Here is a 20,640-nt window from a genome sequence, read left to right as displayed (position 1 = left end):
AATTAGAAATAGCATTGCACGAACCAGGAGTTGTCTTTGGGGGTGCACTGAAATAGTGCATACAGGGATAAGAGCCAATGGTGTCACACGCACCATATTTAGATTACCCTCTAGATGTTGTCTTCGGCCACAAACGCTTTCAAAAGTCCGGGACTCCATAGGCTTGAAATATGGAAATGACATAAAAAAATCAAGCCATATTTTCCAACGCAAAATGCATACCTATTTCTTATCTTATCTAGTCTATTCGATCCCACTTCTGGGCAAAGGCCTCCCCTTGATTCTCCAAAGAAGTCCACTCCTTTCGACTTCGCGTGATCTCCGGCCATTCCTTCCGATAAGCATTGAGGTCGTCACACCATATTTTACGCCTATTTTTCTTGATATCACCTGTTTTCTGAATTTGTTCTCTTATTGTACTTAATCTTAATTTCCTTCGTATAATTTACTTTTTTACGCGTTTGTCACTTGATGAGCTGTACATTTGAGGAGCTCGGTGGCGCAGTGGTAAACGCGCTCGGTCTGCGATTGTTGAAGTTAAGCAAAGGCCGGTCATAGGATGGGTGACCACAAAAAAAAAGTTTTCATCTCGAGCTCCTCCGTGCTTCGGAAGGCACGTTAAGCCGTTGGTCCCGGCTGCATTAGCAGTCGTTAATAACTATCAATCCGTTCCGGGCCCGCGTGATGGTTTAAGGCCCGATCTCCCTATCCATCCATAGGGAAGGCCCGTGCCCCAGCAGTGGGGACGTTAATGGGCTGATGATGATGATGATGAGCTGTACATTGGTGTCGATTTGGCCAACCAGTATTCCTATTTCACGATAATATTCGTTCATCGTGTATAAACGCCGTAACTCAATTATAGCCTTACGTTTTCGTTCACCTCGCTCATGCATGCAGACACATGCATTTTTCTTGTACTAATAACTGCATGTGCCCGAGTGCATAACTTACATAAGGGCAATGTATTGAATATTGAATACATTATCTTTAGACCACAGAGTATGGAATTAATTTAAGTCGGCCAGTAGAGTCGTCTTTACCAGTAAATGCATTGAAAAATAGTCAGGTGGTTTAGCCCAATAAGTGATGACAAGTCAGAGGTTCCAAATTCAAAAATATCTTTATTCTGTAGGTTACATAGTTACACTTTGAATCGTCAATTTTTACATAACGAACGTCTCATCCGCCTATAATTACTACAGCTTCTCACAACCGCTAGTATAACCACTAGTTTAAGTCAGTAAAGTTTTGGGTAAGTAAGTTTTGGGTTGTAATAAGTTTTCTGTAAAAAATACTACTTGCATATACCCCACTTAACCAATCACGAAGTCGGGTTTTATGAGTATTGTTAGGCTCGGGGTCCGCTGTTAATTATTTTAAAATTGTTACTTCGGTAGTAAATCAATTGATTTATTATTTTTAATGTAGTTAGACCTTTTCAACGTCTTTAATTGTGTTCTGTTCTGTGACTTTTTTAACGTCAGCTTTGAATTTTACTTGCCGCTTCTAGCAGCGACTATTGGCCGAATAAGTTTCCGTGCTCTGTGGTATACTATAGTGAGTTAGAAGTAGAGTTGTCTAGGGTCACGATTACGATGCGACACGGCAGAAGAATGCTGTCCACGATTATTGTAAGACATAATGTAATAATACAAAGATCACGCCTTCAAATGCTTTGAGGGATTCATTGGATTGACTTAGAATCATTGATGTGGCGTTTCTGGGAATATTCCTACTTTGAGAAGATTCCCAGTGAAAAGACGAAAAACATACATACATACATAAACTCACGCCCGTAATCCCTAATGGGGTGGGCAGAGCCACAAGTAATCAAAGACAACTTGCAGCCACTGTTGATACGAAGTCCAAAGATGGATATGATGAACCTTATGGTGATAAGGGATCAGCCTATCGCCCATAACATTAGTCCATCATGTTAGATGACACAATCCCTCTGTCTGTAAAAGACGAAAAAGTTATATCAAAACGCTTTATTACCTAGCCTTTAGGCAGATAGGATCAGATTACAAGAGATAACACTTTGAAAATAAGCAGCCAGTGTCGTTAATATTGAAGACGTTTTTACAACGGAAACGTTTCCATTTTGGGAAACGTTTCTTTACTGATGTAAGTATGTAGTCGGTCCATATCGGGGGCCTTTGGCGGCTCAGTAATAACCCTGATACCAGGGTTGATGAGGTTGGTATTCCACCTCACAACCCACACGATAAGAAGATTTTGGGAACGTTCCCTTAGAATTGGTTGTTGTATTGAAGAGCTTATTGTTTAGTTGCGTTTGTCACTTGGTGAGCTGTACATTGGTGTCGATTTTCCGGGTGAGAGCCTTCAGCGCTCCCCATTTGTCCGGCCAAGTAGTTAATGCCATCTGCGGCAAATCTACAATAAGTCACGTAAAAAAAAAAGTTTCGATTTCGCCAACCACCAACTTAATTTACTTACTTAAACTAGCTGCATCTCTTTCTTGCTCGTATTGTAAGTGAAGGAGGGCACTAATTTAAGAGCTGTCAAACTAAAATTAGCATGAGTTTGTATGCGTCCGAGTAGACGCCATTTTTTAAATGTTTTACATGAAGATTATTTATAATATTCTTTATTGTATACATAACAAGGAGAAGCAAGAAAAAGAAAGAAACAAAGGTGGGCTTATATTTAAAAGAGATCTCTTCCATCCAACCCGGTATGGTGAGAATAATTATGGTGTTTAGGTCACATTGGCCCCGATTCCTGCAGACATCTCTTAATTTTACTTTAAGTTATACCTGTCATTTTCTTATCCGCCGAAAAGGAAAGGGACGGATGATTGACAGCTCTTAATTTTAGGAAGAATGAGTAAATAAATGAATAACCCGGGCGAATTTTTAGACGGTTGTTTTAGATTTGTGCTTAAAATTGACGTGTGTTCCATAAATTTTATGCTTGTCGATTACCCGTCCCTTTCCTTTTCGGCGGATAAGAAAGTGACAGATATAACTTAAAATAAAATTAGATGGTGTTTACAGGAATTAGCACCATTATGTACCTTAGAAGAGAACATTATAATTATGGCTAAGGGAAAAACCACTGAATTCGACTTTTATGAGTTCGAATTCGTGTTTGAATCAAAGATGATTGATATCACGTGGTTTTCAGGATTTGTACCCGGCTAATAGCAATAGGCTCGCCTCTATTAGTGGACAGTGGGTTTATATTATACAGCCTCTGCCTACCCCTTCGGGGATACAAACGTGAAGCTGTTTTATGTTGTCTTCTTCTTCTATCGTGTGGGTTTGTGAGGTGAATTATCAACCTCAACAACCCTGGTATCAGGGTTACTATTGAGCCGCCAAAGGCCCCTAACATGGCTCATATAACGACTACTTACTTACATCAGAAAGTAGTAACCGGGACCAACGGCTTAACGTGCCTTCCGAAGCACGGATCAACGGACGGAGCACGGATATGTTGTAATTGTGTACTAGTATAATTTATCTTTTTCAAATTGTTCTAATTGTTTTATTTTTTTCAACTCTGGCAAGATAATTATTTTGTGACATGAAAGGATGACAGTTTTAAAAAAAGTCCCTTCATTAAAACTACAAATTGTGCTCTATAAGTCACTCGATCAATATTTCTATAACAACATATTGACGCGTGCAATTGCCTTAACCTTTTACATGCAAATCCACCCATGCAAGGAATACATAAACACCTTGGTACGGGAAGTCCCGCGTTTGAATGGAAACTTAATACAAATCCTGGGACTTTGCAGTTGTGCCATTGATTATTATTGTTTTACTATTATGGTATTGTAACTTTGTTGACCGTTGGTTAGACAAACATGGTCAATTGACTGTGCATAAATTACAAGATAATTAATATTGTTTCATAATAATTACAATTTTATATATTTTGAGCTTTGAGTTTAGGTTTGAGGAAGGGGAGGCCTTTGCCCAGCATACTAATAAAAATTTAAATGCGAAAGTGTTTGTGTACATCATAAAATATTCGTTTTCCTGATCAGAATTCAAAATTTAATGTTAAGTGTAAAAATAAATAATTTGGTTACTTAGGTACTTACTTATTACTTAGATGTACTTACTTTTCTTTTTGAGTAAGAATATTGGAGTCCGCCATTAAATAAATTTTTCGCCATTTTTTTTAGTAGTAGTAGTTATCTACTTAAATAAATGATGACACTACACTAACTATTAAATGATAAATGCTCCCGCGAATGTTCATAAAGTCGGAATGCTCCCAGGAGGGAATTCTCCTGTTGTAAAAAACTAAAATTAAGGGCACTGGTTGTTTTTTTTTTTTTCAATTTGTCTCCTGTCTCTCTAAATGCAAGGTAATAAGGCTCTTTTTATGTAACTTCTGCGCCTTGTGGGAAAGTGGTAACCCTAAAAAGCTTGTATATGGGTCGTTCTTCTTTTTTATCGACAATGATCTGTCCTTCGTTCTGCTTCTGATAAGTTATGTTTTAGAATTGTTTCATGTTTCCATTGTCCAAAAATATAGTTATCTTATTATACTCAAAATACAAGCAAAATACTAATCGGTTCCTCAATTAGTCCTTAAAGAAGCTTGATTGTTTCTCACAAAATTCTGTGACAGAGTGGTAAATTAAAATGCTGTCTCCGATGAAAAGGACCACTCTGTCACAATATTTTTTGGAATGTGTCTACAAAGAAAAGTATGTTACCAAGATAAAGAGAACCTCTAAATGGTCCTCTACAGACACATCTTTATATGATGTTTTAAAATATTTAATGCCGTTATAATTTTAAAGATGTTAAATCCGATAAATTGAGAAAATGTCTTTTTATTGTCGATAAAAAAGAAGAACGACCCATATATATACAAGAAAGCAAGAAAAAATTGTATATCAATCAATCAATCAATAATACTTTAATGCCCAACGACATGTCTGTCTGTCCGTCCGTATGTCACAACCACTTTTTTGACGTTACAGCATCAAACATGCACATATCTATTCAGTCCACCGATGACATTTAGTAGCATCAAAATCATAAAACTCGAGTTTTATGGCTGCTAGTAATCATAAAAATATTTTATGCATCTAATAATATCTTGACTGACTTCTAGAAAATGTGTCACAATGTCTGTCCGTCATTGACTGCGTTGATATATTAAATAGGAAACCTAGTTTTAGTATAAAATACCTAATACACTTCTATATAATTATACACACGCCCGTAATTCCTAATGGGGTGGGCAGAGCCACAAATAATCAATTTGCGGTCACTGTTGACACAAAGTCTGAAGATGGATTTGATGAACCTTATGGTGTCAAGGGATCAGCCTAAAACACATCCACACACACACACACACATCATGGCCTCCACACACTTTCACAACACAATACTACCATGGATGGAAGAACAAACATGGTTATTGCTTTGTTGTAGTAGTTTTGTGAAAATTTTAAGTAATGTTATTGTCTTGTTTTTGTGTGTCCTTTTATATATTTTTTTTTATTCTATTCTATTTCGATTCCTGTAGCCTATATTAGTCCATCATGTTAGAAATGACACAATATCTCTGTCGGATTTCACGACATTCCCACTAAGATAAGCAGCTGAATGTTTTCTATGTTTTTATGCGCTTCCAGTACAGCGTAGAAGACAAAGTTAAGCTCAAAGAATAATACTTGCAAATTCAAATTCTATGCCCGTCCCGGGTGTTAAGACTAGTTATCTGCCATTACCAAGAATTTTAAACACCGTAACACAGGCTTCTTGATTTCCAATCAAATCAACTCTAACCTTCCAGGAAACGAACAGGCCATCAACATAAAATACTTGCTTATGTAAATAATACGTTATTAATACTTGATTATGATTAATTTTAATATTACCCACGATCGATCGAATATTACAATATTATGTAAATGTTTTAATTAATTAATAGATGGATATCTATGACCCGTAAACCTATTTTATGCCATTGATTGGCGGCCATTAATTTTTGGTCGATATTAAATATTGGATTATTTAACGACGTCGTGTGAACTTCAAAATATTTGAATTAAGAACTAAAATTCATGTTATTCTATTATAAACAGTGTTAGGTAACCGGGCCAAAAACTTCTTAGGTTCCCGCCAAATTTATTAAAAAAACTTTTGTTAACTCACCGCCGCGCCATCGCGCGCGTATCATTGCTAAAACTTTATACTGTGATAAAAGTCTTTTAAACCTACAAATTATGTCTAAAATCCATTAAAAAGTGCATCAGCGGCATCCATAGTACTTCGGGGTCAGAATAAAACAATACAGGAGAAATATTGTAAGTAATAAATAGATTTTAGGACTCATTTATGATGACACTAGCTTTCCTTCCGCGTCGTTAAATAAAATTATAATTATAACAAATAATTTATTGGTTTGCATACACTGGAAATACAATACTATTTTATATCACTACATCTACATAAATATATCGGTATCCTAGATACATACATCATCTAGAAAAGATGTATGAGGCCTGATGATCCGGGGATAGTGTGGTTGGCTTTCTACTAGAGTTTTTTTTTAGATCCAGTTGTTGTAGAAATTATTTATTTATTTACATTTCACGACTTTACAGTGCAGAAGCGCCAATGCGCCGTGAGATACCCTCGCATACAAACAAACTTCTATATTATACCAATTTATATAATATGCATTTAAGTTCATACCATAAAATGCATTTAAGTTCATCTTGCGATGGATGTATCTTTGACTGTACCAATTGGCACATAATCGTGAAATTATGTTTTTATGTTATATTCAACTGCAACAGTTATTTAAACGCTCGAGTAATTGCACAGAAAAGCGTCATAGCGTATCAGTTAATTTGAAAGCATCTGTACTCTTTGAAACAAGAGGATTCCCCTAACGTGGAGTGACTCGGCGCATTCCTAATCGTCTGTGCTTGTGATTGTGACGAGTGACGCAAGGGGGTTGAGCACACCGGATAATTTGTTGATTGGAGTGCGGTGTGGGTGACTTTAGAGTGTCGAAGTGTTGATTACATAAATATTTTAAACGTTTAAAGTGGCTTTTTGAATTTGTATTTCGGCTATTTCTTGATTCTACTTGGCGACTGGTTTTTGTTTAGATTTTTTAGGGAATTGATTGTTGAGATGAATAATTATCGTTAGTGAATTTTGTCGAATTGTTTTTTTTTTTGTTAAGTGCTGTCGTCGGAATCTTTTAGATAGAAGACAGAGACATAAACCTACTGTGAACTTTGGTCCTTAAATTAATAAAACTGATGGTTGCTTGTAGTTAAGTCGTTTTTCATGCAGGTTAAAGTTAGCAAAAAAATATTGTTTAAAAGTCAATAAACATTAATTGTGTCCTTTCTAACATTTACGGGTGATGGACCAATCAAAATAAGATTCGTCATATCCATTTTAGGACGTCGTATCAACATTGGCTGCAAGTTGTCTTTGATTTCTTGTGGCTCTGCCCACCCCATTAGTGATTATAGGCGTGAGTATTTGTATTTATGTGTAATAACTATTACAGTAAAGATCCGTACCTCTCTTATCACCTGTCGGCTCTATAAAATGACAGAACCCATCGCTTCTCTCACCATCAATAGTCAATACTGATTTATCTACGATTAATCAACGACACCTTGCCAAAAGTAACATTCACCAAGTCACTCACAAAGGAACCTTCAAAATCACGGCTTTAGACGTTTTGCGACGTCATTTTACGTCAATAGACGTTGAGTGGGGAGAGTTCGAACCCAGTAGAAGGAGAATAGATCAGACGTCCATACATCAAAACGTTCGAGGCCCATTTTCCGCCATCAAGGGATTCCTGCAAACAACATCATTTGTTACCGTATTCAATGTTATTTTTTTCACATTGATGAAAGCGCGTGTTAATAAAATCGCACTTCATCCCTTTTTGTCGATCATCGTCACTTAGCTGGAGTAGGGTGGCTGTGGTTCTGTTATGCACGAGATATTCTAGTGGGTTAGCATTTTAATTGTGCTTATTTATACACAGCTTCGTGTTACCTACTTACTTTCGTACTCGTGTAGTTATAATAACTGGACTTACCTAGAAGTTACATACCTGTCTAGAAGTCCTCAGCCAGCAATACCATGTGCCTAACAAAAGTAGTTAACCATGCTTGCCCTCCGTGACGGAATGTTTCTTTTCACTTTTTTTTTCCTTGTTTTATTTTGTTGTTATTTAGTAATTAACCACTTTTTAGCATTTAACTGCAACTAACCTCACGTTACAAAATTTCCTAATCATGCCGTGTATACACGTTTTGGGTTTCAATCTAGTTATTACCCACATTTGTTACCTTTTATTTTCGCATGTCATGATTGTTACCTGTTGTGTGTAACTTTTAAATAAATAAATAGACTTATTCACTCTAGGTACTTTGCACTTGAATTTAAGATATGAAACAATACAAATAATAATTTAAACACGTATGTACATAACGCGTTTATGTTGCTATTTGTGAAAAGAAATCGTGGTTGATTTTGCAAACAGACATATCTGCAATTTTTTGCTAAAATATTTTGTGTCTTATTGACAATAACAAAAGGTGCAAATCAAATTCGCTCAAAATTTCAGATACGTCAGTTAGTGACGTCAGCGACGAATTAATTAAACGTGTATTAATAGACTACCAATAGGTACTTGTGCGCAAATATATCGCGGAAAAAGAACTGAACTTACGAAAATTGCATTTATTCTTGAATTAATGCTGTAAGCCTTTAGAAGTCATTTATGTCACTCAAAGTAAAATTTATTTTCACGTCCTCGCTATTCTGCGACGGATGGTCATCCTAGCATTCAACAGGATCGCGGATCCGCAAGTCACCGTTAGCCGCGTGACGTGTCCCGCGGCACATCTGGTGTGGGCACCCTCGTGCTTTACTACACTACACGGTAGTCGATCCTTTAAGTGGCTAATACTTATTTGGAATTGTTTATTACAATGTTAGTTATCATTATTATTCAAATTCTGTAACGTGGAGTGTTATTGTGGGATAATTCATTTCTGACTAAATTGCTCTGCGTACTTCCTTAGTGAATATGGGTGCAAGTCGATAATATTGAAGTTTATTTTCTGTGGGTGCATGTAGTAGTAATATAATTGTTCATTCGTGTCTTATGCGATTGTTCATGAGGAATGATGACCAACACTAAGCATAATTTTCCTAATTTTTGTTTGTTTCCTACTTCGATCAAAATATACATATATCGAAGGTTTTCTATGGATAATTGTAAACTAAGTGATACCTACACGTTTCATATGTAACCCGGGGTAATCTATAATTGGCTTTCTTGTTACTTAAAATATTATATCACTACTATGTATACTATATAAGCTGTTGATTACCTGAACAATAAATAAATATATAAATATACGCCACCGAAATACATAATTCTGAACTACTTAATTATTATTATAAATATTTAATTATTTTTTCGGATTTGTGGTCTTCTTCTCTCGTAGAGGTTGTAAGAGATGAATGACCGACCTCATCAACTTTGGTATGACGGTTACTATTAAGCCGCCAAAGACCCCTGACATGCTTTATGTAACTATTACACTGATTTCCGTGTAAGTTGTATTTATTATGTGTTTTGATTGTAAGTTATGTGTTACTCCGTGTTTTATATTATGTATTTGTTATTTGTTTTATATTTGTTACTGTGGTGTCCCTTTAAAATAAACGCTTCTTTCTTTCATAAAAAGTCAATTAGATACATAATAAATCCCTACAATATTACGTTAGACGAAATCCTAAAGCTTATACCTAAAGGTCACACTTCAAATGCATAAAAGGAAAATTGCACAATTGTTGAGCAAACATTCGCTGTGTCATCTAAGGTCCCACTGGGGTCCCATCGTGGCCCAACACAAAAGTTTTAATTGTACTCTGACAGATTGAAATGAATACAAGCAATTAAATATGTCATTATTGTATGAAGGCATTCAATCTATCGGCTCAATCCGATTGAAAGACGTATGACTAATTGGTGACTGTGATTGAAAGACATTAAGATGCGATTCAATTCTTTGTTTCGTTGTTTAAATTTATCTTTTCTTGGGTTGATTTGTCACGTCAAGAAAAATACACCAGTTTCGTTCAAAATCAAATGTGATGGACTAGGAAAGTGAGTTACTTGTAAAAGACTTTTTGAGATTGCAACCGCGATTCACTACTGCTCGCGATTCTACTTTCCTTTGTTGGACATAATATTTTGCCTATGGACAGTCATCCGACCTCAACGTTATTTTAGACAATGGGTGGGCACCACTCACGTAATAAGCACCAGTTAATCGACATTAGTTCGTCGTTCGGCGCACGCGCAGTCATCGCGTCGATCATCCTAATTCCTTTGAGACGACAGCGCTTGTCCCGCGCTGGTGACGGCAAACACCGATAGTGTGATCCACTTTAGACTTAGAGGTTGTCCCTACGTCTCTAAATTTTCCATTTAGGTCAGTTTTTGGTCAGGTGGATTCATTTTTGGTCGTAATGCTTTTTTCTCCCGGGGTCAATTTACGTAATTGGAAGAAGTAGGTAATTTTACAGAGCAAAGCCAGATAAAAATGAGTTTAGGAACAGTGTTGTTACATCCAAGTCATTAATATAAAAAAAAAGTTAAAAAGGACTGTGACCAACGTTCGGGGCTTCATACAGCGAGGTAACGCTGCTAGTATTTTGGTGACATTTTGGACGGGACGCGATTCGTGCGGGGTATTTTTCACTAAGCGTTTCGCTATGACGCATTATAAATATTATAATGTTAGTTTTATAATGTAGTGTGGTGTGTATAAAAGAATAGTGTACCTTTAAATTTATTCCAAGTGTTCAAAATAATAATAAATTAAAATGAAATAATTTATTTAGGGAGTGAGTTTACATAGTGTAAGTAGGTAGTTAACGCACAATGGAATTATATTAGGCAGCTAATTCAGTACTTAATTATAATAATATTATATTTTAAGAGAATGAGCATTATTTATCTGTCAGAGTTCATAAAGACATTTACTTTATAATCTGAAATGTTAGATTTCAGATTTGACGTTACAAGTAGTTCATATATTGCCTTGTTCAATTTCTCAATAGAACCTTCTTGGACAGAGTGTAAGCACTGGAGCCAAGCGGAGCGCGCCCAGAGCAATGACAAGCATGCCGACAAAGCAACCGACAACTATACAACCGATCACTTCTAATTGTATGATTTGATACGAAAACGCTTTGTTAGCCGCAAAGAAATCTCTATCGTAATCGATAGACACAACAAATCTATCTTTTGTGAACGCCGAACGCTCGTTTCACGATTTTAGGGTGTTTAATTAAATAGAACGGAACGGAACGGTGCTTTTGAATTTCGATTTTACGTTCCGTTCGATAAATCGGAATAGTTTCCGTTGTCCGATTGTTTTTGCCGATAAAACTTGTAATAACGCTCTAATTTTTAAACTGGTTTATAATTTACGGAATTGACAGAAAAATGCTTTCTGATTTGATCGATAAGTACCTACAACTGTTATAATATGATTACAATCGTCGACTGATGTGACATTCTTCTTTTCTATTTACTTATAAGTAAGTAGGTACGTATGACCCGTGTTAAGGGCCTTTGGCGGCTCAATGGTAACCTTGACACCAGGGGCCTGTTTCATAAATTACAATTGTAAATTACAAAGACAATTTGATGTACATTGCGGAGTGGGTGATCACGAATATTTTGCAGTTTCATATTAGCTACGTAATGAACACCAAATTGTCGTTGTAATTTATAATTGTAAGTTTTATGAAACAGGCCCCAGGGTTGATGAGGTCAGTCATTTACCTCACAACCCACATGTGAAGATGTGACATTAATAAACAATATTCATAACATAAGCTCACGACTATATCCTAATTGGGGTAGTCAGAGGTACTTCCATCGCAAGATGAACTAAGAAGTTAAGAACCCACACTTCACCGAGCTTTCTGTTAGACCAACGTGATAGGTGGTGAGCCGTATACAATGGTCGAGCTATTAGTGAGAACTGCTCTTAAGATATATTAATAACTCATTGGTGCAAGTTCGGTACCGGGTTTCGAACCGGTGAAGCACAGGCCCACAGCGACCGTTTTGCCATTTTTCCTTATAAAAGGTTAATAAACGGTACTTTTGTAAACCATCCCATATGAAAACGGCTCTGTAATAATAACAATTCACAAGAATTTTAGTCGCTAACATAAACACTATAATTCATACATTAACATCTTGATTGGCAACAGAAACGCAGTAACAAGTCGAATATCGTCGATACATTGTATCCTAAAAGCCGCGCGCGCACGTAAATCGCCCGCGCATGCGCGCTGGCGTCGTCGCGCAGCGGGCGGCGCAGACGTCTTCATCGACCGTCACGCGTAATGTATCCTATTTACATTCACTTGATTTACGCCCAGTCGCCCACTTCACCGCATCGCTTATGTATCGAATAACGGTGCCGAATTTAATGGCCGCAAGTTTCACGCGGGTTCAAGGGTAATTGCTACTTCTCAATTTGGCAAGACTCTGAAATCTTTTAGTGAAAGTTATCAGATCGCTATGAGTTATTCCCTTGCATAATAGACGTATGTCTTCCATTTTTTGCTCTAGACGTATAATGCTCCTGATATGAGTGATATACTTAGCATTTATGCGATTTGTCTACCTGGTGACGTCTTCAGGATTTTCAGCTTTAGTTAATACCATTATTAACATGTTCGTAAACCAGCGCAGTGACCGAAAATTATATTTATATGTTACGTGATGAAACACGCTAGTCTAGGTAAATTATTATTCACTTTAAGCTTAAATGGATCGAGATTGAAATCCTTATAAAAATAAAAAAATATAAGTAAATTATTAAAAGTATAGTAGGTTAATGCTTAAACAGAAGTGGAAACAACCTAATTAAAAAAAAAAGTTAAAAGTTCCACAGGAGTCCACAGACATAAAACTCACAACTATCGCCGGTAAAACGAGTAATCTTGTATGTAATGATTATAATCCTGGATTATACAGTGCGCTACTAGAGAAAAAACGGCGCTCGCGCATCAAAGAGTATAGTAAATCGATCCGCGGTTATAGCGCTTTTACGATTGGCTGCCGGCAACGGGTAAAAATTAATTCAATCTGCATTTCTGTTCCAATCGACTTAAGTTTAATTAGTCACATGTTCGCGTCAGGAATGAGTTATGGCATATTGGAAATATATTCGATAATGCCTGGATCGTAAATTTTGCTAAAGCAAACACCGGCCTTCTTTGAGAATAGGGTAATTAAAGGGTCGTCCCAGAGGCATGATGGAGATATGTTATTGCCTTCATGTTTCGTCGTAAAACAACTGAATATATACGCATCTCCAGGGCGTATATTACACCGATAATAGAATCGTAACTTAATAGAAAATGTTCTTATGTTTTGCACTTCTTCTCTTCTATCGTGTAGGTTGTGAGATATATTACTACTCATCTCATCAACTCTGGTGTCAGGGTTATTATTGAGCAGCTAAAGGCCCCTGACATGGCTCATGTAATGACTACGTACTTACATCAGTAAGTAGTAACCGGGACCAACGGCTAATGAACCTCCCGAATCTGAAGATCCTATCTCACTAGGACATCAACAACATCATGTTTGCAGTTGTATAAACGCTACCCTGGGGCCAGCAATCTACAGGAACAATAAAAAAGTACGTATGGAATTGACATAAAGTGATGTTTTTTATCACTGTCACTGTCGATTCCTTCGGTCAAGTGGTTATCGCCGTCTGAGGCAAAGCTACAAAAAGTGACGTCAAAAAAACTGTCGATTATCAAAATCGTTTGCAACTTAGTCAGCCCCTCTGGTGTCTGGTTTTGCAACGAACCAAGTTGGTGTCAGATGCATGCATAATGTTGGCATCGTCACCATGTTGCCCTAGTGAGATATAGCCCTAATATTAATGTTTCGTTATTAACATTATTACAAAAAAAAACTAATTTAGTGGTGAACGTCAGGAACGCATCACATATCTTAATAAAATATATGCAGAAAGATTGTATACCAAACGATTGTGTATTGTAGATTGTAGACTGGTAGTTCGTATTCCAAACGTCGAAATTCAGCAACGCACCAAAGTCGAAAATGTAGGTCTACGAATTGCTAGGCTTAAGTGGAGACATGGCAAGACGGGAAGACAACAGATGGACTAAGGCTGTAACTGAATGGTGGCCAAGGGATAGTATGCGATATCTAAGCAATGGATGAGACTTGCACAGGACCGGAAAAGATGGCGTGAAAGAGAGGAGGCCTATACCCAGCAGTGGGTGGATACAGGCTGAGTAGATAGAAAGAGTGTACGCATTTTGATCTAAAATGTGCTAAGATTATGTAGATTTGTACTTAAAAGCTTTGAGCGCTAAATGGTATGTCTCATACACCGGCCATCCTGACGTCAGGACCGCTGGTGTATTTATATATCTCGTTAACGGCTACAGCTATCATTATGAAACCTATGCCAATGTTTAGTACGCGTTTGAGCTTCAGAATGTCGCCATGTCGCCATTTGATAAATTCAACGAAAAATAATAGGTATCTCATTATGTCAAACGTTTAGTATCCTGCGCTCAAAAGTTGAATATGTAGGAGTGCTAAAGTACTTACGTAGGTGATTGTAGACATTAGCGGGCTGTTATTTACCTATTTTCTTGAATTATTGGATTGACTGTCAGAATAACTGTCTACAAACATGAGACTAGGGAATTTAGTTTCCAGTTCAACGAAATATTGGCGTGTAATAGAATGAACGAATGAATGGATAATCTTTAAAAAAGAAAGAAAGACTACAACTATACCTAACTAACTTTCAACAAGTTTAACAAGTCTGATGCCTTATGTAGGCGACGCACCTTAATATTTACTCACTATGATTTAAATATCACGATTGTCTGCCCTGGTTGGGAATGTGGCCGTGATCTTATGTTATGTTGCTATGCTATTATAGTATTTTCGGTACAGGTACCGCCATCTATAAGTAGTATGTTTGTTTTGAAATAAGTTTATAAAATCGTTTGTGGGTAGCTGCTAGCTAACATAATATTTTTTTGTTAAATAAGCCTCGTACACTTTTGTGTGTGTCAATGTCGGCAGTCGGGTTGGCTTACCGCTCACACCAGCGATTTTCGGTTTTTCCCAAAGTTTTCGCGTTTCAATCAACCTACACCTTAATTTTCAACAAGTTCAAAAAATATAAAATGAACTTCAGATAAAACTGCATTTATGCAACATCGAGGTTTTTTTGAAGAAAATAACATCAGAATATGATGTTATTCAGATGTTATAAAAATGCCCTTACGAGATTTTCACAAATTGTTTCCGAGACGAACTTTGCTGTATCCACGCGAACGTACTTAGTAATAGTAACAGGCGAATTATCTATAAAACTTACGGCACTAACCAAACCATTACACCCAGCATTTGATAGTAACAATAAAACCGTCTACAAAATTCCCATCAACTGATAGTCATAACAGGTGAAATAACTCCCAATCAGGGTTGTCTACCGAAGACATGAGACCTTACGAGAAGTGTTTACGACCGGCGGAGATTTACTCGGCAGTTGCGTGCTAGGTGCCTAGTGCCCTGTAGTGCCGTGGATCACGCGAGACACGGCGAGGGCGTGTCTCCAGCGATTGATGGTTCGAGGGTCTTCTCAGAATAGGCGTACCGGATAGACGAACTAGAAGAAGGCAGTTCGTGACGTAAACGTTTGTGCCTATGTACCATTCATGTATAATAATGTTATTATCTATGGACGATGTCGATGTTGCTTAACTTCAACAATCGCAGACCGAGCGCGTTTACCGCTGCGCCACCGAGCTCCTCAAAGGCCGGTCACAGGATGGGTGACCACAAAAAAAGTTTTCTTTTCGAGCTCCTCCGTGCTTCGAAAGGTACGTTAAGCCGTTGGTCCCGGCTGCATTAGCAGTCGTTAATAACCATCAATCCGCACTGGGCCCCCGTAATGGTTTAAGGCCCGATCTCCCTATCCATCCATAGGGAAGGCCCGTGCCCCAGCAGTGGGGACGTTAATGGGCTGATGATGATGATGATGTTGATGTTGTTGATGGGCGGAAGGCAAGAGGGAAACCACTGCCCTTTTTTCCCTAAAAAAGTAGCATGGAAAATGCTGCACCGACAAGAGCGTGGCTCTTTTTATGATGATAATGGACGATGTTGAATGTAGAGTTTATCATCGGACTACGCAAAGTTAAGGCCTAGCAAGCTAGTCTTCCTTTTGTAATAACGCTGGCATATGATGAGAGACTTCCAGGCTACGTTCCCCAAAAACAATACAGATGGCGCTGTACAGAGTTGCCTGTGTTTGACCTTTCATGGATAACAGACATATGCATCTCTTATCTTTGTTTTTGGGTATAAATGATGACCCTTTATATTACACCCAGGCACAAAACATCTGCCAACCATTATTATTTTGATCAAAATAAAGAGAAGCAGTGTAGGTAGCAACATAGTTATATACATAATGTGATCTAAGTATCAAGCAACAATTATTTTTATATATGATTCTGCCATTACATAGTATTTTTGAATAATTATTTACCCGAGGAACTAGGTAAATATCACGTTGTCTCGACAGCTCCATCTATATTATGTTTGGGGAACGTCCTCAAACCCCCCGTCCCGCCTGGAAAGTCCTCATTACCAACAAATTCTTATGAAAAAATCTAAACACTTACCAATGTTTATTCGACAAAACAATTTCAAATAAATTTTAATTTTGAATTTGAAGAATGAACATCAAAAAAAAGTAAGATGATCCGTGCTTCGGAAGGCACGTTAAGCCGGTGGTCCCGGTTACTATTTATAAGTGAGTAATCGTTACACGAGCCATGTCAGGGGCCTTTGGCGGCTCAATCATAAGCTGGTATTCCACCTCACAACATGATAAAAAGAAGATAAAATAAGTGCATTTGTTTTTTATTCCTCATACTCGTATTTAACATTTTTCTGATAAACTTAAGATGAGACGTTTTTGATTAGAAGTAGGTGCCTATATAAATCTGAGTCTTTATGTAAACTATAAAAGAAAATCCCCGTACGTTACAATGTTGAGATTGTGGTATAAAATATGCCGGCGATTACCAGGGCACTATAAATAATGAGAGCGCGGGATTGCATCCTGCGCCTGCGACGATCGATTAATCCTCTCTCCACAGGCATCGTTGATTTTTCAACCAACGTTTTATCGATTTTTCAAACAACTGTAATGTATTCTTCAATGTTTTGTCTAGGAAATACATTTTTACTTTTACAATCGGTTGGTGCAAGTCTTGTGTTTTAGATTTTTCAAATATAATTCTGCTTCTATGCTGTTCTGGGAGCAAATAAAAAACATAGAAAACGTTCAGCTGCTTGTCTTCCCGGGCATGTCGTAAAAACCGACAGAGGGATTGTGTCCTCCAACATGATGGACTAAGGTTATGGGCGATAGGCTGATCACTTATCACCATAAGGTTCATCATATCCAGCTTACGACATCGTATCAACAGTGGCTGCAAGTTGTCTTTGATTACTTGTGGCTCTGCCCACCCCAGTAGGGATTACGGGCGTGAGTTTATGTATGTATGTATGTATGTAATTCTTTTTCTTTATATTTTTTTTTAATATAATGGTGCTAATTCCTGCAGACGCCATCTAATTTTATTTTAAGTTATACCTGTCATTTTCTTATCCGTTGAAAAAGAAAGGGACGGGTAGGTAATCGACAAACATGAAATTTATGGAATACACGTCAATTTTAAGCAGAAATCTAAAACAACCGTCTAAAATTTACATCGGCCAATAACACGACAGAATTAAGTAGACAGCACGTCAAACGGATTGCATACCAGCGAGATGCCTATTTTATTCGCACGGGTTATTCATTCATTTTAAAATTAACTTGTTGACAATCCTCCGTCCCTTTTCTTTTCGGCGGATAAGAAAATGACAGGTATACCTTAAAATAAAATTAGGAGTTGTCTCCAGGAATCGGGGCCATTGTTTGATATGAAAACATTTACGGCAGATCGAACTTTTTGGCATTTAATACCTACATAAGCTAACGGCTATATACCCAAGCAAGCGCAAAATGATCTGAGATTAACATTTTTTTTTTATTTTCAGATCCTGATGCTGTGACAGTTATGGAGTAGAGAAGTGCAACGTGAGTTTTATTATTTTATTAATAATTATAATTTTATTTATTATCTTAATAATACATACATACATAAGCAGCTTATATACGTCCCATTGCTGAGCACAGGCCTCCCCTCAATCACAGGAGGGAGGGATCTTAATAATAAGTATAAAAAAATATATAATCAGGAGTTTAAGGCTAGCATGGTCACTTACCAAGAGGTACGATTTTGGTCGAACGCGAATTCAAATTCAATAATAATCTTTATTCAGTTGGTAACATTGTTACACTTTGAATTGACAATTTTTACATAACGTTGTGTCATCCGCCTAAAACTACTGTAGCTTCACGCAACCTGTATAATCTCAGCACAGGGCCCTATACGTTTTTTTTTAAATAAACATAAAAATATATTGTTATAGTAATTTGGCTGCCTAATATTGATTCCCAGACAGTTAATACCATGCATTGATATCTTCAAAATAAGCACCATAGGGCCTAAGTTTCAAACTTTCCACAAATACACAAAATTACCCAAAAATGTTTACAATGTTAAGCACGGAATTAGTATATTAGACTAAACTAGTGTATCTTTAACACAATGCGTTGAAATTAGCATCGTTCTCGGAATACTATTCGGAGCGCGTCGTTTGACGGCGCGCGCTCGTTACGACGACGCGACGCAGACAAGCGCATGCGCACAGTTGATGACAACCCTGCTTGACGCTAAACTAGGGACGATATTAGTCTTCCTTGTTTTAATAGGTACTTTTCGAGTGGATATAAGTGTGTTAACTAGTATACAGGGTGTTAGTGACACCGTACCGAAAACTGAGGAGGATGATTCTTGAGTGACTATCAAGTGGAATTTTCCGTCGCAAAATTCATGATTATATTTGTGTTTTTGAATTATTTTCAATTCCATACTTTTGCGATGGAAAATTCTACTTGATATTATTTAGTCGGAATCATGAGCTAACTGTAATTGTACCTGTACTTTTTCCTGTAATTTGGTCAACTACTGTCAGCTCTTCATCCCTCATTCAGCGCTTATCGCTATACCCCACTCGGGTCGATTAATTCTTTCAAATATTTTTCCTCTCAGACGACGCCCTGAGCCGAGGTTCGCGCCCAACTGGGCACCCTCAGGCCTGTGGTCTTAAACGTTGTACCGAGTGAGAGCCTTCAGCGCTCCCCATTTGTCCGGCCAAGTAATTAATGCCATCTGCGGCAAATCTACAATAAGTCACGTCAAAAAAAAATGTCATCTCTTCCAACATTTATAAACATAACATAAACTACATAATACATAAAGAAACGTTAACAACAAGAATAACTAAATTATTTAGATTAGCAACCCTTTGAGCACACATGAGTCTCTTTAACCCTTTCACGGGCAGAGATCATGGGTTATTGATGGTTCATAATATATAGGTAGTATGGAATCGGAACGTCCGCAGACGTTCTGTCCTTGAAAGTGTTAAAATATCTTAGAAGCTCCACAAAGGAAGCTCTATACTGTGTCTCTACATTTTCTACGTCCATTCGGCTTCGCGTTGACCGTTCTAATAACAAGACGTTGATTATGATCGACGCGGCAGCTGTCAACGAGACGTGCGCGCGCGCATCCAACACGGCGGTGACACGCGTGACGTCACCGCACTGCATTGATTGTGAATAATCGTCTTCGCCAGTTGATCATTTAGATGAATGATATTTGCATGCTTGATGTTGTTCTGCTAGCGTTAGCGTCCAATGCGTGTGTGTTACTTATTTTAATGAACAGTCTACACCGAATGCGTGTGAGTGGCGCGTGAGTCTCCATCGCCGCAGTACCATTTGTGCTCCAAGACGATTTTTTGAAAATGTTACAGTGCGTCTGCCACCATCAAATGTGATACAGGGATTGTGTCCTTTCTGTCATGTAATTTCGTAACAACAGGAGCTGTAAGTTGTCTTTGATTGTTTGTGGCTCTGCCTATTCCATTAGGGATTACGGGTTTATGTGTGTATGTGAATGTTCAGTGCGTGTGCACGTCAGCACCTGAAGAGTGGTGCAGATGAAGTGACGCCTTCCATCCAAAATCTATAACTAGATTTTATAAATTTACATTTGATTTTATAAAGCAATAACCGCACGCCACTCACGGATCTATGCGTGACACGCTTATGCGTTCGGTGTGCAACAGCCTTTATAGATAATGGTTGAGCATGCAAAGGCACATGGGTGAACATTATAAAAAAAAGGTATCAAATCAGAATTCAAGTTATAAACATTGTGTTTCAAGATTTAGCTGTAATTATAATAACAAAAAAGAAATTGAAAAAATTAAATATAAAAAACAGGTTATTTTTAAATTATTTTTGAATTTGATTTGATTTTTTTTAAATTTTGTGGGTATCATCGACGTATT

At 37.4% G+C, this 20,640-nt stretch overlaps 1 protein-coding gene across 1 annotated transcript in view; it reads left to right on the top strand.

Annotated features, from left to right (window-relative positions):
• Nucleotides 1–20,640, top strand: part of LOC126367748 (protein tiptop-like) — a 324,845-nt gene that overhangs the window by 11,546 nt on the left and 292,659 nt on the right. Inside the window, exon 2 of the mRNA XM_050011462.1 lies at nt 18,214–18,253. The gene's annotated coding sequence lies outside the window, so the exon portion shown is untranslated. The remainder of the gene's footprint in view (nt 1–18,213; nt 18,254–20,640) is intronic.

This window comes from Pectinophora gossypiella, chromosome 6, assembly GCF_024362695.1.
Source record: "Pectinophora gossypiella chromosome 6, ilPecGoss1.1, whole genome shotgun sequence".
Taxonomy (NCBI): domain Eukaryota; kingdom Metazoa; phylum Arthropoda; class Insecta; order Lepidoptera; family Gelechiidae; genus Pectinophora; species Pectinophora gossypiella.
This window is presented reverse-complemented; position numbering and strand designations above follow the sequence as displayed.